The following is a 27552-nucleotide window of genomic DNA, read 5'->3' as shown; positions in this document are numbered from 1 at the left end:
TTCCCTACTTTCTTCAGTTTAAGTCTGAATTTGGCAATAAGAAGTTCATGACCTGAGCCACAGTCAGCTCATAGTCTTGTTTTTGCTGACTGTATACAGCTTCTCCATCTTAGTCTGCAAAGAATATAATGAATATGATTTCAGTATTGACCATCTGGTGACGTACATGTGTAGATTCATCTCCTGTGTTGTTGGAAGAGGATGTTTGCTATGACCAGTGCGTTCTCTTGGCAAAACTCTGTTAGCTTTTGCCCTGCTTCATGTGTTTCCCAGGCCAAACTTGCCTGATACTCCAGGTATCTCTTGACTTCCTCCTTTTGCATTCCAGTCCCCTATGATGAAAAGAACATCTTTTCTGGGTGTTAGTTCTAGAAGGTCTTGTAGGTCCTTATAGAACCATTCAACTTCAGCTTCTTCAGCATTACTGGTTGGGGTATAGACTTGGATTACTGTGATATTGAATGGTTTGCCTTGGAAACAAACAGAGATCATTCTGTCGTTTTCGAGATTGCACCCAAGTAGTACATTTTGGACTCTCTTGTTGATTATGATGGCTGCTCCAATTCTTCTAAGGGATTCTTGCCCACAGTAGTAGATGTAATGGTCATCTGAATTATTGGTCATCTGAATTTGTTATAAATAAGTTTCCTTATTTCATGATGTATACCTTTATTTTACAGGAATGTAAAAAGGGTAATAAATTTATGGTTACTTTGCCACACTAAAAGTGAAGATCATATTTTGTCATTTAGTTATAAAAGATTCATTTATTCCGATGACTTTGACTAGTCAATTACTTTTTAGAAAACCACAAATAATTGACCTTTATTTTCAAACACAAGTGTGTTCTTAAAAAATATTGATTTGACCCTATATTTGTTGTTGTTGTCAGTAGCCAAGTTGTGTCTCACTCTTTGTGATCCCGTGGACAGTAGCACATCATGCTTTCTTAATCATCATCATCTCCCAGAGTTTGCCCAAGTTCATATTTGTTGAATCAGTGATGCCATCCAAGTATCTCATCTTCTTTTGCCCCCTTCTCCTCCTGCCCTCAATCTTTCCCAGGATCAGGATCTTTTCAGTGAGTCAGCTGTTTGCATCAGGAGGCCAAATTATTGGAGCTTCAGCTTCAGCATTAGTCCTTCCAAAGAGTATTCAGAGTTTATTTCCTTTAATATTGACTGGTTTGATCTCCCTGCAGTCCAAGGGACTCTCAAGAGTCTTCTCCAGTAACACAGTTCAAAACATCAGTTCTTTGGTGCTGACCCCATATTAGATGATACTTTATAGCACAATAGTAATTATAATAGTGTACATTTGTATATAGTTTAAAAAGTAGTTTTCACTCATGATACTATTCTGTTCCCTACAGCTTTGTACTTTTCATTTCTAAAAATTGAAGAAATTGAGGCATTCCATGGTCAAGTGGCTTTTAGGATTAACTGCCTGCAGCGCATTTCGAATTTAGAATCTGCAGACTCCCACCACACAAACACAAAACAGTTTTAAAAATATGTTTGTATGAAGGTATTCTCAGAATTGTTTTTTAAAAAGAAAGCAATTTGAGAAATTGATGTCCTTTTTAAACTTTAGGTTAAGGAAGAATTGAGTAAGAAAGATAGGATTAAATCAGCTATAAGGTTAGGAAAGAAATAGCATGCTGCAAAATACACCATCTGCAGTAGAGAGATGGGCCATATATTTGTTCTCAGCTTTGAAGTAAACATGATCTTTCACCCTGTACTGAGAATATAAGCCACACTGCTTTCTGTGATCCATAGGGTGTCAGGATCTAGCCCCTGCCTGTCTCTCAAACCCATTTGCTATAGTCTCTCCTTGAACTTTCTTTGTTCTCCAAGCTGCCTGAGCTGGCCTCTGCTCTATTTCAAGCAAAGCTCTGCTTTTTTTTTTTTTTTTTTTTTTTTACAGGTGGAACTTTGCATTTCTTTTATCTGGGGAACTCTATCCTCAGTCAGCCAGTCAGTTCAGTTGCTCAGTCATGTCCGACTTTTTGCAACCCCATGGACTGCGGCACACCAGGCCTCCCTGTCCATCACCAACTCCCAGAGCTTACTCAAACTCATGTCCATTGAGTTGGTGTTGCCATCCAACCATCTCATCCTCTGTTGTCCCCTTCTCCTCCCACCTACAATCTTTCACAGCTTCAGGGTCTTTTCAAATGAGTCAATTCTTCACATCAGGTGGCCAAAGTATTAGAGTTTCAGCTTAAACATCAGTCCTTCCAATGAATATTGAACTTGTTTCCTTTAGGATGAACTGGTTGGATCTCCTTGCAGTCCAAGGGACTCTCAAGAGTCTTCTCCAGCACCACAGTTCAAAAGCATCAATTCTTTGGTGCTCAGCTTTCTTCACAGTCCAACTCTCACATCCATACATGACTACTGGAAAAACCATAGCCTTCACTAGACAGACTCAATCCTAAGGCCTCTGTAAATCTGGCTCCTCTTTATCTTTATGTTTATGTGGTGCCTGGAGGAAAAAAACAGGCTATGCAAGGTGGCCCATCCACCATTAGTTCACTGTCTTATTCCCCTGCTTACTTCCTTCTCAGCACTTGCCATGATCAGTTGGGGAGGAACCATGTTACTCCATGAGTGAGGCGATATTGATTAATGTCAAGAGTGTATACCCTGTTGCCAGACAACACAGATTGAATCCTACTTTGCTGTTTGTGTTTGTATGGCATTAGGCAAGTCACTTACTGTCTCTGTGCCTGGATCTTCTAACATATAGAATGTCCTTAACTAATACTCTTGCATGAACCCCTGTGAAATAGAACTATGAACTATGCAGATTTTCTGGCTCATTCTTCTACAGTCACTGCAGGTCTGTGGAATGGGAAAGTACAGACGAGAAACCTTATTCCATTGTTATTCCAATAATTGTTGCTATCAGCTTTTTGTTTTGTTTTCTAAGCATAAAAAGTTATAGAATTCCTAGGTATCTTGTTTTCTAGCTTTGTGCTCTTGATTCTCAATCTGCTTCTCTCCTCAATAAACTCTTCCAAAGGATTGCCTATACTCCCTGTTCATCTGCTTTTGTGTCCTGATCCCATTTTGACTGGATTTTCTTTGCTACCACTCCACTGAAACTGCTCTAGTCCATGTCTCCAGTGGTCTCCACCTCATTGAAATCCATGTCACTTCCCAGTTTTCATTGTACTTGACCTGTCGAGAGGATTTAGCACATAGATTATATGGTATTTATTGAACAAATCCTTCACCTAGCCCCCAGGATGTATACTACTTGGTTTTCTTGCTATTTCAATGCTTATGTATACTACTTGGTTTTCTTGCTATTTCAATGCTTGTTGGCTTTTTAGTTTTTATTGCTTGTTTCTCCTCATCTCTCTAACCCTAAATGCTGTCATACCTGAAGGGTAGATCGTTGATTCCATTTATATCTGCATTCATTGGTGGGTAATTTCTTTGTCATATGTCATAAAATACTGTCTATGCAGTTCCATTCAGTTGCTCAGATATGTCTGACTCTTTGCAAACCATGAACTGTAGCAAGCCAGGCTTCCCTGTCCATCACCAACTCCCAGAGCTTACTCAAACTCTTGTCCATCGCATCAGTGATGCCATCCAACCATCTCATCCACTGTCGTCCCTTCTTCTCCTGTCTTCAATCTCTCCCAGCATCAGGGTCTTTTCCAGTGAGTTGGTTCTTCGCATCAGGTGGCCAAAGTATTGCAGTTTCAGTTTCAATATCAGTCCTTCCAATGAATATTCAGGACTGACTTCCTTTAGGATTTACTGGTTGGGTCTCCTTGAAGTCCAAGGGACTCTCAAGAGTCTTCTCCAACACCACAGTTCAAAAGCATTAATTCTTCGGTGCTCAGCTTATTTTATAGTCCAGCTCTCACATCCATACATGGCTACTGGAAAAACGATAGCTTTGACCAGATGGACCTTTGTTGGCAAAGTAATGTATCTGCTTTTTAATATACTATCTAGGTTGGTCATAACTTTTCTTCCAAGGAGCAAGTGTCTTTTAATTTCATGGCTGCAGTCACCATCTGCAATGATTTTGGAGCCCAAGGAAAGAAAGTCTCTCACTGTTTCCATTTTTTCCCCATCTATTTTCCATGAAGTGATGGGACCGGATGTCATGATCTTAAGTTATCTGAATGTTGAGTTTTAAGCCAACTTTTTCACTCTCCTCTTTCACTTTCATCAAGAGGCTCTTTAGTTCTTCATTGTCTGCCATAAGGGTGATGTCTTCTGTGTATCTGAGCTTACTGATATTTCTCCCAGCAGTCTTGATTCCAGCTTGCGTTTCCTCCAGCCCGTCATTTCACACAATCTACTCTGCATATAAGTTAAATAAGTAGGGTAACAATATACAGCCTGGACGTACTCCTTTATTGATCTGGAACCAGTTTGTTGTTCCATGTCCAGTTCTAAATGTTCCCTCTTGACCCGCATACAGTTTTCTCAGGAGATAGGTCAGGTGGTCTGGTATACCCATCTCTTGAAGAACTTTGCACAGTTTTTTGTGAGCCACAGGGTCAAAGGTTTTAGCATAGTCAGTAAAGCAGAAGTAGATGTTTTTCTTCGACTCTCTTGCTTTTTCGAAGATCTAGCGGATGTTGGCAACATGATCTCTGGTTCCTCTGCCTTTCCTAAATCCGGCTTGAACTTCCAGAAGTTCATTGTTCATGTGATGTTGAAGCCTGGCCTGGAGGATTTTGAGCATTACTTTGTTAGCATGTCAGATGAGTACAATTGTGCAGTAGTTTGAGCATTCTTTGGTATTGCCTTTCTTTGGGATTGGAATGCAAACTGTCCTTTTCCAATAATTTGGCCACTGCTGAGTTTTCCAGATCTGGCATATTGAGTGTAGCTCTTTCACAGCATCATTTTTTAGGATTTGAAATAGCTTAACTGGAATTTCTTTACCGCCACTAGCTTTGTTCATAAGTGATGTTTCCTAAGGCTCATTTAACTTTGCATTCCAGGATGTCTGGCTCTAGGTGAGTGATCACACCATCATGGTTTTCTGGGTCATGAAGATATTTTTCATATAGTTCTTCCATATATTCTTGCCACCTCTTCTTAATATCTTCTGCTTCTGTTAGGTCCATACCATTTCTATCCTTTATTATGCCCATCTTTGCATGAAGTGTTCCCTTGATATCTCTAATTTTCTTGAAGAGATCTCTAGTCTTTCCCATTGTATCGTTTCCTCTATTTATTTGTACTGATCACTGAGGAAGGCTTTCTTATCTCTCCTTGCTCTTCTTTGGAACTCTGCATTCAAATGGGTATATCTTTTCTTTTCTCCTGTGCCTTTTGCGTCTTTTGTTTTCTCAGCTATTTGTAAGGCCTCCTCAGACACCTATTTTCCCCTTTTGCATTTCTTTTTCTTGGGGATGGTCTTGATCACTGCCTCTTGTACAGTGTCACGAACCTCTGTCCATAGTACTTCAGGCACTCTATCAGATCTAATCCCTTGGATCTGTTTGTCACTTCCACTGTATAACGGATTTGATTTACGTCATACCTGAATGGCAAACCACTTCAGTATTCTTGCACTGAGATCCCCATGAACAGTATGAAAAGGCAAAAAGGTATGACGCTAAAAGATGAACTTCGCAGGTCAGTAGGTGCCCAATATGCTACTGGAGAAGAGTGGAGAGATAACTCCAGAAGGAATGAAGAGTTGGAGCCAAAGCAAAAACAACACCCAGTTGTGGATGTGACAAGGCAGTAGAAGTAAAGTATAATGCTGTAAAGAGCAATATTGCATAGGAACGTGGAATTTTAGGTCCATGAATCAAGGCAAATTGGAAATGGTGAAAAGGGAGATGGCAAGAGTGAACATCGACATTTGAGGAATCAGCGAACTCAAATGGACTGGACTGGGGGAATTTAACTCAGATGACCATTATATCTACTACTGTGGACAGGAATCCCTTAGAAGAAATGGAGTAGCCATCATAGTCAACCAAAGAGTCCAAAATACAGCACTTGGATGCAATCTCAAAAATGACAGAATGATCTCTGTTCGTTTCCAAGGTAAACCATTCATTATCACAGTAATCCAGGTCTACGGCTCTGACCAGTAATGCTGAAAAAAGCCGAAGTTGAACGGTTCTATGAATACCTACAAGATCTTCCAGAAATAACACCCAAAAAGGATATCCTTTTTGTTATAGGGGACTGGAATGCAAAAGTAGGAAGTCAAGAGATACCTTGAGTAACAGGCAAATTTGGCTTTGGAGTACAAAATGAAGCAGGACAAAGGCTAACAGAGCTTTGCCAAGGGAACACACTGGTCATAGGAAACACCCTCTTGCAACAACACAAGAGAAGAGTCAGCACATGGACATCACCAAATGGTCAATACTGAAATCATATTCATTATATTCTTTGAAACCTAAAATGGAGAAGCCCTACACAGTCAGCAAAAACAAGGCCAGGAGCTGACTGTGGCTCAGGTCATGAAGTCCTTATTGCCAAATTCAGACTTAAGTTGAAGAAAGTAGGAAAAACCAGTAGATCATTCAGGTATGTCCTAAATCAAATCTCTTATGATTATACATGAATGTGACGAATAGATTAATGGGATTAGATCTCACAGACAGAGTGCCTGAAGAACTATAGACAGAGGTTCCTGACGTTGTACAGGAGGCAGTGATAAAGACCATCCTCAATAAAAAGAAATGCAAAGGGCACAGTGGTTGTCTGAGGAGGCCTTACAAAAAGCTGAGAAAAGAAGAGAAGCTAAAGGCACAGGAGAAAAGGAAAGATATAGTCTTTTGAATGCAGAGTTCCAGAGAAAACCAAGGAGAGATAAGACAACCTTCCTCAGTGATCAACGCAAAGAAATAGAGGAAAACAATAGAATGGGAAAGACTAGAGATCTCTTCAAGAAAATTAGAGATACCAAGGGAACATTTAATGCAAAGATGGGCTCGATAAAGGACAGAAATGGTATGGACCTAACAGAAGCGGAAGATATTAAGAAGAGGTCGCAAGAATACACAAAAGAACCATACAAAAAAGATCTTCGTGACCCAGAAAACCATGATGGTATGGTCACTCACCTAGAGCCAGACATCCTGGAATGCTAAGTCAAGTGGGCCTTAGGAAGCATCACTACAAACAAAGCTAGTGGAGGTGATGGAGTTCCAGTTAAGCTATTTCAAATCCGAAAAGCTGATGCTATTTCAAATCTGAAAAGATGATTTTTCTATTTCCAAAAGCAAGTGCTGCAGTCAATATGCCAGCAAATCTGGAAAACTCAGCAGTGGCCACATTATTAGAAATGGTCAGCTTTCATTCCAATCCCAAAGAAAGGCAATACTAAAGAATGCTCAAACTACTGCACAATTGTACTCATCTGACATGCTATCAAAGTAATGCTCAAAATCCTCCAGGCCAGGCTTCAACATCACATGAACAATGAACTTCTGGAAGTTCAAGCCGGATTTAGGAAAGGCAGAGGAACCAGAGATCATGTTGCCAACATCCGCTAGATCTTCGAAAAAGCAAGAGAGTTGAAGAAAAACATCTACTTCTGCTTTACTGACTATGCCAAAGCCTTTGACCCTGTGGCTCACAAAAAACTATGCAAAATTCTTCAAGAGATGGGTATACCAGACCACCTGACCTATCTCCTGAGAAATCTGTATGCGGGTCAAGAGGGAACATTTAGAACTGGACATGGAACAACAAACTGGTTCCAGATCAATAAAGGAGTACGTCCAGGCTGTATATTGTTACCCTACTTATTTAACTTATATGCAGAGTAGATTGTGTGAAATGACGGGCTGGAGGAAACGCAAGCTGGAATCAAGACTGCTGGGAGAAATATCAGTAAGCTCAGATACACAGAAGACACCACCCTTATGGCAGACAATGAAGAACTAAAGAGCCTCTTGATGAAAGTGAAAGAGGAGAGTGAAAAAGTTGGCTTAAAACTCAACATTCAGATAATTTAAGATCATGACATCCGGTCCCATCACTTCATGGAAAATAGATGGGGAAAAAATGGAAACAGTGAGAGACTTTCTTTCCTTGGGCTCCAAAATCATTGCAGATGGTGACTGCAGCCATGAAATTAAAAGACACTTGCTCCTTGGAAGAAAAGTTATGACCAACCTAGATAGTATATTAAAAAGCAGATACATTACTTTGCCAACAAAGGTCCATCTGGTCAAAGCTATCGTTTTTCCAGTAGTCATGTATGGATGTGAGAGCTGGACTATAAAGCTGAGCACTGAAGAATTAATGCTTTTGAACTGTGGTGTTGGAGAAGACTCTTGAGAGTCCCTTGGACTTCAAGGAGACCCAACCAGTAAATCCTAAAGGAAGTCAGTCCTGAATATTCATTGGAAGGACTGATATTGAAACTGAAACTGCAATACTTTGGCCACCTGATGCGAAGAACCAACTCACTGGAAAAGACCCTGAAGCTGGGAGAGATTGAAGACAGGAGAAGAAGGGACGACAGTGGATGAGATGGTTGGATGGCATCACTGATGCGATGGACAAGAGTTTGAGTAAGCTCTGGGAGTTGGTAATTGACTGGAAAGCCTGACATGCTGCAGTCCTTCGGGTCGCAAAGGATTGGACACAACTGAGCGACTGTAATGAACTGAATGAGCTGAATGGTCTAGTGGTTTTCCCTACTGTTTTCAATTTAAGTTTGAATTTGACAATAAGTAGTTCATGATCTGTGCTACAGTCAGCTCCCAGTCTTGGTTTTGCTAACTGTATCGAGGAGCTCCATGTTTGGTTGCAAACAGTCTAATCAGTCTGATTTTCCTATTGACCATCTGGTGATGTCCATGTGTAGTCTTCTCTTGTGTTATTTGAAGAGGTGTTTTCTGTGACCAGTCCATTCTCTTGGCAAAATTTTGTTAGCCTTTGACCTGGTTTGTTTTGTACTCCAAGGCAAAATTTTCCTGTTACTCGAGGTATTTCTTGACTTCCTACTTTTGTATTCCAGTCCCCTATAATGAAAAGGACATCTTGGGGTGTTAGTTCTAGAAGGTCTTGTACGTCTTCATAAAAATCGTTCATGTTCAGCTTCTTCAGCATTACTGGTTAGGGCATAGACTGAGGTTACTGTGACATTGAGTGAATTGCCAGGAGAGCTGAGAAGTGATCTCTAGGGCCAGTGAGTGAATTCATCCTTCCTAAGGGAAAAGTTTGACTGGTTTGACTCCAGAATGGCAGAGTAGAAGGATGTGCCCTCATCTTCTCCTGTGATAACTCCAAAATTACAACTGACTGTTGAATAACCATCGACAGGAAAATCTTGAATGCCACCAAAAAAAGATACCCTACATCCAAGGGCAAAGGAGAAGCCCCAGGAAGATGGAAGGAGGGGCTAAATTTCATTTAGAGTCAAACCCTGTACCCACCAGAGACACTTGGAGGGTTCAAACAAACCTTGTGCTCACCAGAACCCAGAGACCCCCATAGACTGAACCAGAACTGTGTTTGAGTGTCTCCTCCGGAGGTATGGGTCAGCCATGGACTGCTACAGCGGTAGGGACTCTGGGTGTAATAGCCCTGGGTATGGCTTAAGCCCTCTTGGAGGAGGTCATCATTAAACCCACCCTAGAGCCGCCAGACCTTACACAGGACTGGGGTAACAGACTCTTGGAGGGCACAAACAAAAGTCTATGCAGTGGCAGCCTCCAAATTAATGTGTCCAGACCAAACTTCTACACCAATGCGACATTCTTTTGTTTGTTGGTTGGTTTGTTTAAATTAATTGATTTGTTTTTGGCTGTGCTGTGTCTTCGTTGTTGGACTCAGGCTTTCTTTAGTTGTTGTGAGCACCTCTCTTGTTGAGGCACACAGACTTCTAATTGCAGTGACTGTCTGGTTGGGGAGAAATGGCTCATTAGTTGTGACACATGGGCTTAATTTTCTAATGGTATGTGGAATATTTCCAGACCAGGGATCAAACGCATGTCCCTTGCTTTGGCAGCTGGATTCTCAACCACTGGACCATCAGGGAAGTGTTGATGCCACATTCTTGACATTTATCTCTTGACATCTCCAGTAGGACATCTAATAGAAGTCTCAAAGTCAGCATATCTAAAACTTCATTCCATATCCTCCCGCATGGGGAACACCAATCGTTATCCCCATCTCAGTTGATAGCAACTCCATCAGTCTGGCAGCTCAAGCCAAATTATTTTGAAATAATCTTTGCCCCCTCTCTTTTTCTCATCCAGTCATTAAATAAATTCTCTTGGGTATATCTTAAAATATATCTAGAATCTAAGTACCTCTCATCCACTTTTTTGCTCCTACTGTCACATTTTGTTGCAACCACTGAGATAAGTCCCCACCTGCATCATTTCCATAGCCTCTCATGGGGTCTCCCTCTTTCCACCCTTGCCGTCAAGTTTATTCTTCATATAGTGGCTAAGGCAATTCTGTTAAATTGTCCATCATATCATGTCACTCTCCTCTTACCTCTCTAGTGGAGTCCTTAAAATAATATAATATCCAGAATCTTTACTCTATGGCCTGTGAGTCTTCCCTTGATTTAGCCCCTGTTTTCTTCTATGAGCTTAGTTCCTGCCAGCCTCCCCTTTGTCCATTCCTTCCTTGAACATGAAAGCCCATTTGATCTCTGATGTCCATTGTGCTATTGTCTCTGCTTAGAACTGTCTTCCTTCAGATATTTGTGTAGCTTGCTCACTCATTTTGTTTAGACCTCTGCTCAAATTTCACCTTCTCAAATAGATACTACCTCTCACTGCTGACTATTGATAGTGCTAATTGCAATAGTACCTTGTCTCCCTCCGTCTCTTACCTGGCTTTATTTTTATTTCTTATACTCACAGTGCCTGATTGTTATGAATTTTTATCTCTTTTCTAGTCTGTTTTCCCAGCTAGAACATACATGTCATGAGGACATAGCCTTTCTCTAATTTCCTGAGTCCTAGATCAATGCTTAGAACCCAAAAGGTGATTACTAAACATCTAAAGGAAAGAAAGAATGAAGGGGCTTTGTACAAATGCACTATATACATGCTGCTATAATAATTTCTAAAATAAAATTGTAATACTCTTTTTGGATTGGACTGAATGACTAGTTTTCTTTGATATTTGATATTAGTTTTAAGTTAGGCTGTGAAATAGCTACTAAAAAATGTGAGAATCAATGATGGAAGAGAAAATAAAAGTTCATCTGCATCAGCTATCACCTTCTAGCCTGCACTGCACTTAGGGAACGTCCATCTTTATTGAAGATTTGTCTTATTTTTACAACTCTCAACATTTCACCACCTTGACAGGACATCTTTTCCAATATTTAATTATTCTGTCAATTGAGCATCTATTTTTTTTTTAAAGGCAAATCAGATTTAATCACTACATTTTAAGCTTATTTCTTTTTGGAGATCTTCTGATAAATAGAAAATTAATTTTGTGTACAAAATGCTTAGGTAGATTAACCTGAATACTCAGTACAGGGGTACATAGTAGGAATACTAATGCTTGTTGAATGTTGCTGATTGAATCATATGTAAACAAGAAAGGATTTTTTAACCATTTCATGTATTTTAGATTTTTTTATCATAAGTTTTTATCATTTCTTTCTGTTCATTTAATTATTTTTGCTTTATGTGCTCTTTTTCCTACCAAACACAGACATCAAATGTTCACATAAAAAATGAACATTAACTTTAAAATAATAATCCAAAGTTTTGCATGGCAAAGTAATAGATCTTCTCAGTGTCATGTTATAGTTTTAGATAATAGCTTTTCTGGTTGGCTCTGGAGACCCTCAACATAAATCTATTTGAGGATGGGTTAGAATGAAGATGACAGGGAAAATGGAAGAGGAACACAGGAGAAAAATCATGTCTGGAAATTGATGGTCATTTCTATGTATGTTTGTCACCTTGGAAAAGATTAAGGGGATGATGGTACCTCTCTATAACTCATTTTTTTATAATGTGTTAAGATGAACCCAAATAAATGATCAGCCATAACGGTGAGAGTAGGGCTACCGTTTGGGGATTGCATTGCTAAAGTCAGTCACAGAGGCCTACTTCCAGGATAGGAAAGTCTAATCCAGTATTTTTCTTTGAATGGTGTGTGGCTTACTTTTAATAAGTAATAAATACACTAAAATAAAAATAATACATGTTGTAAAAAAGTAAAAATGTGGGTTTTGTAAAAATGAAACTAAAACACCGTGATGCCACCATCTAGATAGAATTGTTACTGTCTTTGTACTTCTTCCTGTCTTTCTTCTATGCATATTTTAACATAATAATGAAAGTAGTATTATCCTCTATAATTATGGATCATGACTTTTGGTTACTATTACTATATGCACTCAGTCCTTAAAAATGCCTAATTTTAATAATCACATAATATCTTATAATTTATCAAGGTATATTAATTTGCCTAGCCATTTACTTATTGTGAATATTTTGGTTACTTTTAACGTTTAATGTTAAACTTTTTTGCATAAAACCTTTAAATTATTTGGGAGAAGAAGTTTCTTTTTTAAAAGGAAGAATGTAAAGCAAATGTTCTGAACACCCGTCTTCTTACAAGTAGTGAATATTTTGGTCTCATGCAGTCTTTGTAATTTTATTTTAGATTGCCAATTTGAATATATAAATTGCTATTTGAATCTTATTATTTTTGTGATTCGTTTAACTTTGCTTACTACCAGTGTTGAACATTTTCTCGTGTTTACTAGCATTTGTATTACTTCTTTGGAGACGTTTTCATATAATATGTCAGTTTATTTGGCTTTTAGTATTTATATTCCTCCATAAATAGTTTCTCCAGTCAAGATAAGAGTGTCTGGCTCACCATCCATTTATTTTCTTGTTTATCAGTTTAACTCAGTACTACAGAATGGTAAAGAAATGGTCAAGTCCATGTAGCATACAATGGCTTTAAAAATATTCTTTTTTTAAGCCCTATTCAAACATTTTCTATAAAATACTAAGAATCTTTTTATAGGCAATTCTTTATAACCTAGATTTATTTTATAAGATAAATCTTTTTGTATTTGTTGTTTGAAATCAAGTGAAACATGGTTCTCAGTTCATACTTTATATATTTTCTTAATTCACACCTTGGTCACACACACACACACACAAATTTCCCATTTATTTACTTATTGTACTTTTTGGAAAAGGATAAAAATTAAAATAATAGTCATATAAATGTTATGCTTAATATAAAATTTATGTGTTTGGTTCTCTCTTTTAAATGAAGGGATGTGATATTTTGAAAGAAGAGTGAATAAAGGTGAGGATGTTGAAATTTTGGAGAATTAGAGAATAGAGAGTTTTTGTCTTGTTCCTATATGTTAAATATATAAGTTGCAAATATTTCTGTGACTAAGCATTTTTAATAGAAAATCCTCTTTGAACTATGGTAAAATTAAAAATCTTGTTCTAAATTAGGAATGTACAGATACAATGAGTACCATAGAGAATCATCAAGAGAAACCCCTAGAGAATAACTGAGCAACTCATGACCCACCTGTGGGACCCCCAGTTTCTCTGTCAACTATGAACACAAATGCAAAAAGAAAATACATGTGTGTGAAGAAATTGATATCTTATATTTACCTTAGCATTTCCTTTCTTACAGATTTAGTAATCAAATCTAGACTGGCAAATAAAGAAAGAAGGATATCAATTTTATGAATCAGTTATGATGTTCTCGATTAAGGACTGCAAATACTTAACCCCTTACAGAGGATTACAAATCTAGCAATGGGTGGATCCAGATTCATACCCAGGTCTGACCCCAAGGATCATGGTCTTTAACAAACCTGAGGTGTTTTTATCATAAGTCCTATTCTATCATACAAGTCATCAAGGAAACAGAGGAAAAAGGAAAGCAAAAAAAAGAGAGATTATCCTATTATCCTAAAGTAAGCAGCTGAAGAGTATAAAGAATCAAAGTAAATCATAGAATTACAGGTTTGGTTTGGTTTTGTTTTTGTATGAGAGGAGACTTCCACTTAGGAGAGGGATAAATTGGCAGTAAGGCCATGGAACAAAGGGTGAACTTTGTACATCCGTAGGGATGTGATGTAATTGCTGGTCCCTTGAGTTCTCCAGTCTATAACTTAAACAGTGCAGCATCCCCATTATGGAAAAACCATGGCCATCTGGTCTTCCTGGCTCTGAGGTGCAACCTGTAATGTAATTTCAGAAATGCATTAGAGCTGGGAGACTGAATCTCAGGGAAAATCAAGTTTGGTCAGCTGACAAAGTTAATTTGGTGCTTCATCATTGTACTGGCCAGCTCTTGTCATAGAAGCAGCTTAGTGCTTTGAAATTGTTCAGTCTGGAAAGAAAACAAAAAACACAAAAATGCAGAGATATGAAGGAGAGGCATACCTTTTCATCCCCCCAAATTTAGCCAGCGCTGTGTGTTTTCAAAACAATTAGATTAGGGAATTTTTTGTCTGTATTTTAAAAAAGGATAATGTCTACACCATTTCTGTTAGATAATACTTATTATTATAGAATACAATAATAAGGGCAAGGGTCAAAGTGTATTTCGCATTTAAGTATGATGCAAGGTCAAAAAGTCCAATTTTGAAAATGTCTTGCTCAACAAAACTTGTTCAGTGTAGCAGCAGTACAATTAGATCCTGCAATTCATGCCATATATGCAGTTTCTAAAATGCCAGGAAGAGAGAAAAGGAGAAAGAAAGAGGAAGGAAGGAGGGGAGACAGAAGATAAAAGGAAGGAGAATGAGAACAAGAAAGAAGGAAATTAGGGAAGGAAAGAGGATAAAAGAAAAAGGAAGAGTAATATGATAATCAAAGAATTTTTAAGTGGTATCAAGTCAACTGAGATGTTTGTTATTAAAAAAGACATAATTTATTTTTTGTAAAGTAGACTGCAAAAGAGTATATTTGTCCTAAAGTGGTAAGTGTGTAAAAAGAAAGATAGGTAGTCTCATCATCATTAATGTTGCTCCATAAAATCTCCTGAACTGCATTTGAATCATCCTTCAGGGTCACTCATTTCCCTTCCTTTCCTGCCTTCCTGCAGCCCTTAAAGAAAACAGCTCTAGTGTTAAGAGAAAAGGATTTGTTTCTGTGTTGAAAGTAAGGAGATGTGAAAGGAAAATATGCAAGAAAAATAAAACATTTCTGGTCCCTTTTGCACGAGGAGGACTCCAGGAGTGTTAAGAATCCTGTGAGACCCACCACACCCAAGCTTTTGCTCCCTACTGCCCTGACTGCAGGGACTAAAGAATTGGGAGTCCACCCAGCAAAGGTGCAGAAAACGTGAAAATTTTAGCTGCCCTTTTCCTTCAGTACTGTCAACACCCTATTTTGGAAGGTAGTTTTGATTTACTTACTTCTGGATGAACCTGAGTTTCTAAAAGCCTACCAAGAATCTCAGATCACTAATGGAAGTAATTGAAGGCTGACATGGTCAACCAGAAGATAGAGGGGAAAAAAAAAAAATTAGTATCTATATATGCAGTGTGTCTCTGAGAGAACCAAATGAAGTGTTAGCAGGAAGAGATATAATAAAGAAAAGAACTTAAAATCAAATGTTCAGTTCAGTCACTCAGTTGTGTCTGACTCTGCGACCCCATGGACTGCAGCACACCAGGCATCCCTGTCCATCACCAACTCCTGGGGCTTGCTCAAACTCATGTCCATCAAATTGGTGATGCCATCCAACCATCTCATCCTCTGTCATCCCCTTCTCCTCCTGCCTTCAATCTTCTCAGCATCAGGGTCTTTTCCAGTGAGTCAGTTCTTTGTATCAAGTGGCCAAAGTATTGGAGCTTCAGGATTAGATGAGACAGTGGCTAATTACCTATACATGTTTTCCCATCAATTCTCTCTTCCCTTATTTCTATAAATGGAACAATGGCCCACCCAGTCGCTCAAGCCAAAATATAGGAGCATTCTAATTCCTCTCCTTCCCTGTCTCCAAGCCCCTCCCCTACCCCATTACCAAACATCAACAGATTCTTTCCACTCTACCTCAAAACCTTAACGACCTTTACTTGTCACCTGTCTAAATTGTTTCCCTCCTTCTACTTCTATTGATGGTCCAAAGTAATCAAATCTGTGATATCTAGGAATCAGAAACCCTTTCCAAACTTTTCTTTAAATTCCTGGATACATGTTCTGAAGTTACCTGTGTATCCAGCTTCTTGCTTCTCTCATCTACTTCATATTAATGCAGATATGCCAAGACTTAATGCTGTGTCTCGATACTGGAGAAGTAAGAAAAGATTTTTAGAACTAAAAAAAAAAAAAAAACACAACTGAGGAAACTACATATGTGTGCATATATATACATATGTATGTATCTGTGCTAGAGCTTCCCTGGTAGCTTAGCTGGTAAAGCATCTGCCTTACAATGCAGGAGATCCTGGTTTGATTCCTGGGTCAGGGAAGATCCCCTGGAGAGGGGATAGGCTACCCACTCCAGTATTTGTGGGCTTCCCTGGGGGCTCAGATGGTAAAGAATCTGCCTGCAAAGCAGGAGGCCTGGGCTTGATTCCTGAGTTGGGAAGAATCCTGGAGAAGGGTGTGGCAACCCACTCCAGTATTCTTGCCTGGAGAATCCCCATGGACAGAGGAGTCTGTCAGGCTGCAATTCATGGGTTCACAAAGAGTCAGACATGACTGAGCGACTAAGTGCACAGCACATGTATCTGTCCGTATGTGTTTTTAAAGTGTGCATCCATATATATGTATTCTCATATATATATTTGTACATATATATATATTTAAGTCTTGCAAATTGTAACATTTTTGAGTATATAAAACCTGTAGTACTGGTGAAAATACATGAAGGGTGTTATTGTAGGCTTATCTCAATGCTCTTCCACTCTTTGTTCTGTTACTGAGTTGACTACTTAAGACTTTAACTCATTAGTGAGCACATCCCCAGAGTTCCACACCCCCACCCCCATCAGGTGGAGCCCTGATTTTATCACATTGTTTGCAGAAGGCAGCTTTGGTCATTCTCCAGGCTGGGTTTGCTTTGCTCACCAGTATGAAAAATTTAGAAAGAAAATAACTTCAGTTCATCCGTGTATAATTCAAATAGTATTTTAGAACATTATGTTAATCATAGAAACTGCTGAATTAAATATGAAACTGAAGAGATTTCTAGCAGAAACTTCTTAAAATACTTAACTGAGGCTTTTCAGCTTTCACAAAAATTCTACACCCTGCTTTTAGAGCCCTGATAGGTAAAATGGTTGATGCTAGATGAAAGAATGTAAGTGTAATTTATTCATCAGGTCTAACAGTACCTCAAAATCGATGTGACAAATATTTCTTGTATTCCAAACTATTATTACTGGGAAAAAAGGAATCCACAGGCAACATTGATTATACTTTCTGTATAGAAATATTCTATCTTAATATATAGGGCTTTCCCTATGGTTCAGTGGTAAACAATCTGCCAGCCAATGCAGGGGACACAGGTTCGATCCCTGGTCCAAGAAGATTCCACATGCCATGGAGCCACAAATACTGAGCCCACGTGCCGCAACTGCTGAAGCCCATGCTCCCTAGAGTCTGTGCACTACAGCCAGAGAAGCCACGGCAATGAGAAGCCTGCGCACCACGGCGAAGAATAGCCCCGGCTCACTGCAGCTGGAGGAGAGCCTGCCCAGCAACAAAGACAGCTCACCCAAAAATAAATAAATAAAGTAAAAAATAATAGTTAATCTAAAAGTGGCATAAAGATAAGTATACTGCTTTTTTTTTTGGTAATTGTTAAAGATACCATGCTAAGAATCAATGACAAATGAAAGCTGTCCAAGAAGAGTAACAAACGTAGGTTAATGTCCTGACGCTCATATGAATTAATCAGTCTCTAGTCTTTTCCCAATACTATAAACATGATTAGAATTCACAAAAAGAGCTTAAATAGAATATAGTCATTTCTTTTTCTGTTTAAAAAAGATCTGGACTAGATCCGAGTTAGCTTTATCGGTGAAAAAAACTTTATATAATTCAATTCAGAGCAGCCAAATGAGACCTCCAAGGACAAAACAAAAATCCAAATATGCAAATATTGTAATTTCCCAGAGTGGTACAGGTATACACTTCAAGTAAAGGTTAAACAAAAATTATTCATTATCTCAAGTAAACCAGAACAATGCATTACTTTTCATAAACAGATTGCCCTCTTTTTAAAAAATGATGTATTTTGAACCTCAACCTGATATGATTTATGGTACTAATATACTCTGTGAGAGGACAGAATAGCGCTGGCTATTCCCTGACATTACAGCATAAACTGTAGATCATTTAAATATGCAGAAATTGAATGATTTGCAGAGCCATATCCATGCTCCTCTTGCATAGCTGTTTGTAGTTAAGCAAAAAATAGCCTTCATTCTGTTTTTACAGCTTTATTTTTGAGATGATCAGAAGGTGAGTTGAAGCACAGATAACATCATTTGGTTTACATAAAATATAAATGAAAATGGTAAGTAATCTGATATAATTTCAAACTAAATTTAAGTCAAATAGCTTTGGGGAAAGTCATTATTTTCTGTTTTCTGAACCTTGTCTAATAATCAAATCAATAAGGAATTTCTCTTTCTCCAACTGTTAGAAATCAACTGTATCTCTTAAAGGAGAAAGGATGTATTGAATATGATTCAGGTTTCATTTATTAGGAACAAGTAGAATCTATTAGAACACATTAAAAAGGTCACAAAACAGTCATTTCTCCGGTCTGGTGTTTGTAGAACCCTACTCGGCTTTCCTATGTCCTAAAAGTCCCCTTACTCTCTTTCCTGGGGGCACGAGCACCCTAGGGTGAAATCAGTAAACAAGAGAACCATTTAGAACAGAAATTGCTGAGGTTATCTCAATCCTGAGTTAGCTCATTGAACGCACGGGCCAGAAAAGCACTTCCACCTGTGCCTCCTCCATGTAATAGTGCCCTGCTGCTAAAAGTGAATGCCAGACTAGCAGCAGACTTCTGTCCTGGAGGAAGCTTGATGGAGACAGAGAAATCTCAGACCCCACTCTAGACCTATGGAAGGTGAATCTGCATTTTCAAAAAATCCCGAACTGATTCATGTGTACATTGTCTGAGAGGTGCTGCTGGAAGCTATTTAGTGCTAGTGGTAAAGAATCTGCCTGCCAGTGTAGGAGACACAGGTTCAATCCCTGGGTTGGGAAGATCCCCTGGAGTAGGCAACCCACTCCAGTGTTCTTTCCTGGAGAATCCCATGGATGGAGGATCCTAGTGGCTCCTCTTAGGTAGCAAAGAGTCAGACACGGCTGAAGCAACTTAGCACACATGGGCATGCTCGAGGCTATTTATGTAGTGCCTTAGCATTCTTCCTGTAATAACTCTCATGTTTATTCGCTTTAAGTATTAAAGCTATGGATCATGCTCTTCTAATCTCAATTATGCAAAACCCACATCCTCACTTTCTGTTATGTCTTCAGTTCAGTTGTTCAGTTGTGTCTAACTCTTTGTGACCTCATGGACCGCAGCACGCCAGGCTTCCCTGTCTATCACCAGCTCCCAGAGCTTGCCCAAACTCATGTCCATCAGGTCAGTGATGCCATTCAACCATCTCATTCTCTGTCGTCCCCTTCTTCATCTTTCCCAGCATCAGGGACTTTACCAATGAGTCAGTTCTTCGCATCAGGTGGCCAAAGTATTGGAGTTTCAGCTTTAGCATCAGTCCTTCCAGTGAATATTCAGGACTGATTTTCTTTAGGATTGACTGGTTTGATCTCTTTGCAATCCAAGAGACTCTCAAGAGTCTTCTCCAACACCACAGTTCAAAAGCATCAATTTTTTTTTTCAGCACTAAGCTTTCTTTATAGTCCAACTCTCACATCCATACATGACTACTGGAAAAACCATATCTTTGACTAGACAGACATTTCTTATAAAGTAATGTCTCTGCTTTCTATTACATGTCTAGGTTGGTCATAGCTTTTCTTCCAAGGAGCAAGCATCTTTTAATTTCCTGGCTGCAGTCACCATCTTCAGTGATTTTGGAGCCCCCCGAAATAAAGTCTGTCACTGTTTCCATTGTTTCCCCATCTATTTGCCATGAAGTGATGGGGCCATATGCCATGATCTTAATTTTTTGAACGTTGAGTTTTAAGCCAACTTTTTCACTGTCCTCTTTCACTTTCATCAAGAGGCTCTTTAGTTCCTCTTCACTTTCTGCCATGAGGGTGGTGTCATCTGCATATCTGATGTTATTGATATTTCTCCCAGCAATCTTGATTACAGTTTGTGCTTCATCCATCCCAGCATTTCACATGATGTACTCTGCATAGAAGTTAAATAAGCATGGTGACAATATATAGCCTTGACATACTCCTTTCCTAATTTGGAACCAGTCCATTGTTCCATGTCTGTTTCTAACTGTTGCTTCTTGACCTGCATACAGATTTCTCAGGAGGCAGGTCAGGTGGTCTGGTATTCCCATCTCTTTCAGAATTTTCCACAGTTTATGGTGATCCACACAGTCAAAGGCTTTGGAGTAATCAATAAAGCAGAAGTAGATGTTTTTCTGGAATTCTCTTGCTTTTTCTATGATCCAACAGATGTTGGCAATTTGATCTCTGGTTCCTCTGCCTTTTCTAAATCCAGCTTGAACATCTGTAAGTTCACAGTTCATGTACTGTTGAAGCCTGACTTGGAGAATTTTGAGCATTACTTTGCTAGCATGTGAGATGAGTGCAATTGTGCGGTAGTTTGAATCTTCTTTTGCATTGCCTTTCTTTGGGATTGGAATGGAAACTGACCTTTTCCAGTCCTGTGGCCACTGCTGAGTTTTCCGAATTTGCTGGCGTACTGAGTGTAGCACTTTAACAGCATCATCTTTTAGGATTTGAAATAGCTCCACTGGAATTCCATCACCTCCACTAGCTTTGTTCATAGTGATGCTTCATAAGCCCCACTTGACTTCACATTCCAGGATGTCTGGCTCTAGGTGAGTGATAACATCATTGTGGTTATCTGGGTCATGAAGATCTTTTTTGTATAGTTCTTTGTATTCTGTTATGTCTTAGGTTAGATTAATATCAGTTGGTATCACTATCTGACTTTTGTGGGTTTTTTCTTGTTTTTATGTCATTAGCTCTATTCAGTGGACAAGTGTGTTTTACCTGACATGTGTCTGTTATTTCTAAAGTGCATAAACCTAGTTTTACTTTTTATCATTTCCCATTAAATCTAATTCTGAAGAATTAATTTATTTTCTCTATTAAACCTTGAGAAAGAGGAAGCAGGTATACTGGCAATAGGAAGTGTCTTCATTCAAACAAGACTACCAACCAAATGGCAGCAATGGATGTTAATATTAAGTCATTGAAATGATCAGTCTTCAGTCTTGGCACTTATAAATCAATTATTAAAACAACTCCAAATAAAAGCATTAGTCATGTTCTGTTTGCGTGAAATTCTGAACTTACTTTAAAACAGGATTATTCATTTTTGCTGAGCACTACCATTTTTTATAGTTAATAGTTCTTATTTTTTAATAGTTTCTTCAGATATGTGCTTTTTTTTTTTTTAAACTGAAGCTTGTGTTCTGAGGCCTCAGTTTTCAAATATACTACTTATTTTGCTTTCTTAACCTGTATCCCTCCTTTAAGGTAGAAAAATTCATACTCCCCTTTGTGCCTTTGCTTTGATTATACGATCAGAAGGATGCACTGTCAGCTTTAGCCTTTCTGACCCATTCTGATGGAAGGCACTGCTGCCTGTCCAAGCCATGCTTCTCTCGTTTGTATTCTCCTTCTCATCCCCAAGTATTAGTTTATTTTATAGCAACCAACTTATATTTAAACAATATCAGATGAAAATTTTAATTTTTTTCTGGGTAACTTGAAGTTGTGAAAGTTGTGTGTTGGCTTTTTCCCTGTCCCACGTCTTTTTTGTAGGTATTTGAATATGTCTCACACAAGATTTAAACTATCTGTACACACTGAAATCGATGCAGATTTGAAGTAATTTAGATTTTTCTAGAGTAATATGAGTATTTCAGTTTGACATCTGGAAAAGTTTGAAATATTTAGAAATCACCTCAAATCCCCGGCTCCCTTTTTATCCTTACTGACAGATTCTTCTATAATAACTGCAGTAGACCTGCAGAACATTTATACAAGGCCTCTTAGACTTTTCCATGTAATGATTGTATCACCCTCCATGAATATTTCCCAGTTCACCAAATTCTTATTGTGGCTACAATAAGACTGCAGTTCTTTAACTCATTATTTCTAATTAACCTATGATTGAATTTCCATAGTAGTGAATCTCTTTAATATGACTCATTCCCTTAAAATACAAGTGATCTTGTGGAAATAGAATTGGGTTCAGAGGTCATAACACCAGGCTTTTGGTCCTGAATCTGCAATTCAGTGATTGATGTCCTGGAAGGAACCACTCAAGCTCCATTATTTTTATGGCCATGTTAACACTGATACTAAACTTTGAGAGATATTTTGAAAAGACATCAAATGCTTTTTTATAAGTTCTTCTGAATCAGTGTTTGAATTAGTCCAGACTATTAACCGTTTTTGCTGCTTTTATTGCTTCCCATTTTCCTTTCTACCCTTTTGAAATGTGAGACAAACATGTTTCACTTGCCGTCTTGTGTAATTGTTGTAAGATGCTATTCCTGACTGCTGTGATAAAAGAGGAAGGAAGGATTGGCCCTTTCATAATTTATCTGTATTCTATTGGTATTTTCAACAGTTTCAATGGTATTCAGTTTCCTTTGCTAACACAAGTTTCAAGATTTAAAACAAGGCTTAAGACGTGATTCTGCTAGGTGTTACCCTAGGGAACGTACGCAGCTCTGCGATGGGGAACCCAGATGGTGGTTTGGCTGTATGCGTGTTCTGTTAAAATGTGGGCAAGTCAGTCTGTCTTTTCCACCTGAAAATATCTGTATTTGGAAGAAGGAAAAAGCACTGGCACAGTTTCTTGTTATGGACAAAACTATATATAGTGACTTAGAAGCTTTACTTATTTTTATGCCAGTAAAATGAGTTGTAAATTCAGCAGAATGCTTTTATAAAAGAAGAGTATTTGGAATGACTTTAGTAATCACTGGTCTGCTTATATAAATGCAATTTATTCTCAAAGATGTCACCAGGATGTTGATGGAAAATTACAACCACAAAGTAGAATTCTGCTTCTTCTATCTTGTTTTTGAAAGGCATGGCTTACATAGGGTAGGTGGAATCCTTTCAGTACTGTAACGTCCTAGAGATCTGTGTATAAGTTGGTCTTTAGGCTTTTTCTTTTTTTTTAACATGAAACGACAGAAAGTCAGATAGGTTCTAATACTGACGGTGACATGTTTTACATGCATACTGACTCTTAATGTTACACTCTACATTTAAAACATACAGCAGAACAGAACATTTTAAGTGAGAGTTCAAAGTTCTTGGTGTGGAAATAGAGCTATAAAAAATCCCATAGGAGATTTTTAAATTAAGCTTTTGCTATTAAAAAATTAGACTGAAAAGTAATTGATTTATTAGTTATTTAATTCAGACATTTTTGGAAGAAAACTATATACTAATTATGCTCTCAGCAAGGTCAGTAAGAGATGTTTTAATTTGTGGGATTTATCCTCTAGAATAGGGGTGTCTGTTTTTCTAAATAAATAGATCATGGCATCTGGTCCCATCACTGTGTGGGAAATAGATGGGGAAACAGTGTCAGACTTTATTTTTTTGGGCTCCAAAATCACTGCAGATGGTGACTGCAGCCATGAAATTAAAAGACACTTACTCCTTGGAAGGAAAGTTATGACCAACCTAGATAGCATATTGAAAAGCAGAGACATTACTTTGCCAACAAAGGTCCGTCTAGTCAAGGCTATGGTTTTTCCTGTGGTCATGTATGGATGTGAGAGTTGGACTGTGAAGAAAGCTGAGTGCTGAAGAATTGATGCTTTTGAACTGAGGTGTTGGAGAAGACTCTTGAGAGTCCCTTGGACTGCGAGAAGATCCAACCAGTCCATTCTAAAGGAGATCAGTCCTGGGTGTTCATTGGAGGGACTGATGCTAAAGCTGAAACTCCAGTACTTTGGCCACCTCCATTGAAGAACTGACTCATTGGAAAAGACCCTGATGCCTGGAAGGATTGGGGGCACGAGGAGAAGGGGACGACAGCAGATGGGATGGTTGGATGGCATCACCGACTCTATGGACATGAGTTTGAGTGAACTCCGGGAGTTGGTGATGGACAGGGAGGCCTGGCGTGCTGCAATTCATGGCATCACAAAGAGTTGGACACGACTGAGCAACTGAACTGAACTGCGATCATGGTCAAGGAAATCTGTGTAATAATTATTTATAAATGCAGTAAATTTACTATTTAAATCAAATAAGAAAAATTAATTTTGAGCAAGGGATACATGGACATGTATCAAGGCCTACCTAGATTCATTTTGAGCAAAAGCTGTATGATCAGATTAACAAACTTGAAGTTCTTTAAAAGTGTTAATGTTTTGGTGGGTGAGATAAAGTGATTTCAGTATGAATGGTATTGGCTTATTTAGGAACCACATATGAATACGTATGTGGTTGTGATGAGATGGAAATTGAGCAAAGAGGAAAAAGAAACTAAAAAGACTTTTAGAAAAAGGAACTAAAGAGCCTCTTGATGAGGGTGAAGGAAGAGAGTGAAAAAGCCAGCTTAAAACTCAGTATTCAAAAAACTGAGATCATGGCATACAGCCCCAGTACTTCATGGCAAATAGAAGGAGAAAAGGTGGAAGTAGTGACAGATTTTCTCTTCTTGGGCTCTAAAATTACTGCAGATAGTGACTGCAGCCATGAAATTAGAAGACAGTTGCTCCTTCGCAGGAAAGCTATGACAAACCTAGACAGTGTGTTAATAAGCAAAGACATCACTTTGGAGATAAAAGTTCATATAGTCAAGGCTATGTGTTTCCAATAGTCATGTACGGATATGAGTGTTGCTCCATAAAGAAGGCACCGTGTGAAAGAATTGATGCTTTCAAGCTGTGGCGCTGGAGAGCACTCTTGAGAGTACCTTGGACGGCAAGGAGATCAAACCAGTCAATCTTAAAGGAAATCAATCCTGAATACTCATTGGAAGGACTGATGCTAAAGCTGAAGCTCCAATAATTTGGCTACCTGATGCAAAGAGCTGACTCGTTAGAAAAGAGCCTGATGCTGGGAAAGATTGAGGGCCAAAGGAGGAGGAGGTGACAGAGGATGAGATGGTTGGATGGCATCACTGACTCAATAGATGTGAGTTTGAGCAAACTCAGGGAAATTGTGAAGGATAGGGAAGCCTGGCATGATGCAGTCCATGGGGGTCTCAAAGAGTCCGACACGACTTGGCATCCGAACAGCAACAACAAAGAGAGAAAAAGATAAAAATGTATATTTAAAAAATAAGAAAATAAAAATTATGGAAAAGAAAATTGATCATTTATGTTTTTTTGAGGGTTCCTATACCTGAAAGATTGTTTCATTTTCTGTACAAAATGGGAAGCTGACCATTTAACTCATCATCATTCATAGGATAAGAGACAGACTAGGGAAAAAAAGGAGTACTAGAAAAGGTGCTGACTGGGAGTCAGGAAAATAGCATACAGTATCAGTCCAACCTGTGACTTTGAACATGGTGCTTCACCACTTTATTCTTTCTGTAGGGACTGTACTTATTATAAGTGTATTTGGATACAAGCAATGGAGAGCTTGCTATAAGCAAATGCAAGTTTGTTTTTCTTACCTAGAAAGAACGTCCTCAAATATCTCAAGGCTAATGCAGTGCCTCAAAAGTGTCTGTAGTACACTAGCAGAAAACAGAATTGTTGTGATTGACTTTGACCAGATTTGGTCTAACGCCTGGCCAGATGGGTACATTGTCTGCCCTTACAAATGTCAAGAAAAGAACAGTGGCTTTTAAATGGCCAATTAACATTGTCAACCATCCTTATGGTTGGTTGACCTTATGGATGACCAACCATCCTTATAGTTGGTCCAGTAGACCCTGACCTGGGGATTGTAAATGAGAGGTACCCAGCCAGAGTTATTCACACTCACGGGCACAGGCCTCCCAGTCTATAGGCATCTGATACCAACTGAAATGAGGGGGCCAAACAGCAAGTCAAAGGGAACATTGCTTCACAAGACTGCTCTCATTTCAAAACTGGACACAAGTTTAGAGGTCTTTAGGACCATCTCATTTCAGATCAGCTGGCTACAAATTCAGAGTCCCCACAGATTCCCGTGGGTTCAGAAATTCACTAGAATAACTTAGAATTCAAATAAGTGCTATAGCTAAAATTACTATTTTATTACAGTAAAAGGATATAAACTAGAACCAGTCTAAGGAAGAAACATAAGGCAAAGTCAGGGAGGGGTCCAAACCCAGGATTCCACTCATCTTCCCCGCTGGAGTATTGGAAGCTATTCCCTCCTCCCCTTACTCTGTGAGACTTCATAACTCAACTTATAGTATTGCCAATCAGGAAAGCTTACTTTGGACTTGATGCCTGGAGTTTTTGTTAAGGTTCAATCATATACTGCCACACATGGTAAGTTTTAGTCTCTAACCCCTCCTGGAGATTATGGATAATGCTTTTAGTTTCTAATTCCTCCAGAGGGAGAGATTGTGATTCCTAAGCCCAATGTATCACATTGTTAGACTATCTGGTGACCAAAGCTCCTAGGCAAACAGATACTCCTATCAGGCAGAGATAACTTCCCAGTAGCAAAGGGTAAGGGAAGGACCACTCTTGGGTTAAATTAATCCTTCACTATTGTTGTTCTAGTACTTTGGGCACCTCATGTGAAGAGTTGATGCGTTGGAAAAGACTCTGATGCTGGGAGGGATTGGGGGCAGGAAGAGAAGGGGATGACAGAGAATGAGATGGCTGGATGGCATCACTGACTCGATGGACGTGAGTCTGAGTGAACTCCGGGAGTTGTGATGGACAGGGAGGCCTGGCGTGCTGCGATTCATGGGGTCACAAAGAGTTGGACACAACTGAGTGACTGAATTGAACTGATTGTTGTTCAGTCACTAAGTCATGTCTGACTCTCTTGCAACTCCATGGACTGTAGCCCACTAGGCTCCTCTGTACATGGGATTTCTCAGGCAAGAATACTGGAGTGGGTTGTCATTTCCTTCTCCAGGGGGTCTTCCTGACCCAGAGATCGAACCCATGTCTCCTGCATTGGCAGGCAGATTCTTTACTGCTGAGCCACCAGGGAAGCCAAATCCTTCAGTACACAGAGGGGATTGAAATGTAGGTCTGATGCAACTCTCATATATAATTCTGGCATTCAGATACTTCACCAATTTATAGTGTTAGGTTCCTGCTTAATTTAGAACAGCCCTCTCCATGACACTGCTATAATTTTTTTTTTGACCTTGAACTTTTTCTACCACTCACATCTTCCCCTGTGGCGCAATCAAGCATCTTCCAACATCACCAGCGTAGAGGAGTGTAAAGCATTCTTAGCACCCGAAAACAACGGTCAATTCTCCAGAGCATTTCTGCATTGGGCCATGCCTGCTAAAGGTG

The 27552-nt window shown here is 39.0% G+C and overlaps 1 protein-coding gene across 5 annotated transcripts in view; it reads left to right on the top strand.

Moving 5' to 3' along the window:
• Positions 1 to 27552, top strand: part of B3GALT1 (beta-1,3-galactosyltransferase 1) — a 619500-nt gene that overhangs the window by 248523 nt on the left and 343425 nt on the right. For 2 of the 5 annotated variants that reach the window (XR_011569375.1, XR_011569372.1), the window contains one exon: positions 1 to 27552. This exon is cut by the window's left edge; it is cut by the window's right edge and continues 64512 nt beyond it. The exons of the other annotated variants lie outside the window; for them this stretch is intronic. The gene's annotated coding sequence lies outside the window, so the exon portion shown is untranslated. 5 annotated transcript variants of the gene reach the window in all.

This window comes from Bos indicus, chromosome 2 (assembly GCF_029378745.1).
Source record: "Bos indicus isolate NIAB-ARS_2022 breed Sahiwal x Tharparkar chromosome 2, NIAB-ARS_B.indTharparkar_mat_pri_1.0, whole genome shotgun sequence".
NCBI lineage: Eukaryota > Metazoa > Chordata > Mammalia > Artiodactyla > Bovidae > Bos > Bos indicus.
Note: the sequence above shows the minus strand (reverse complement) of the source record. Positions and strands in the feature narration are given on the sequence as shown.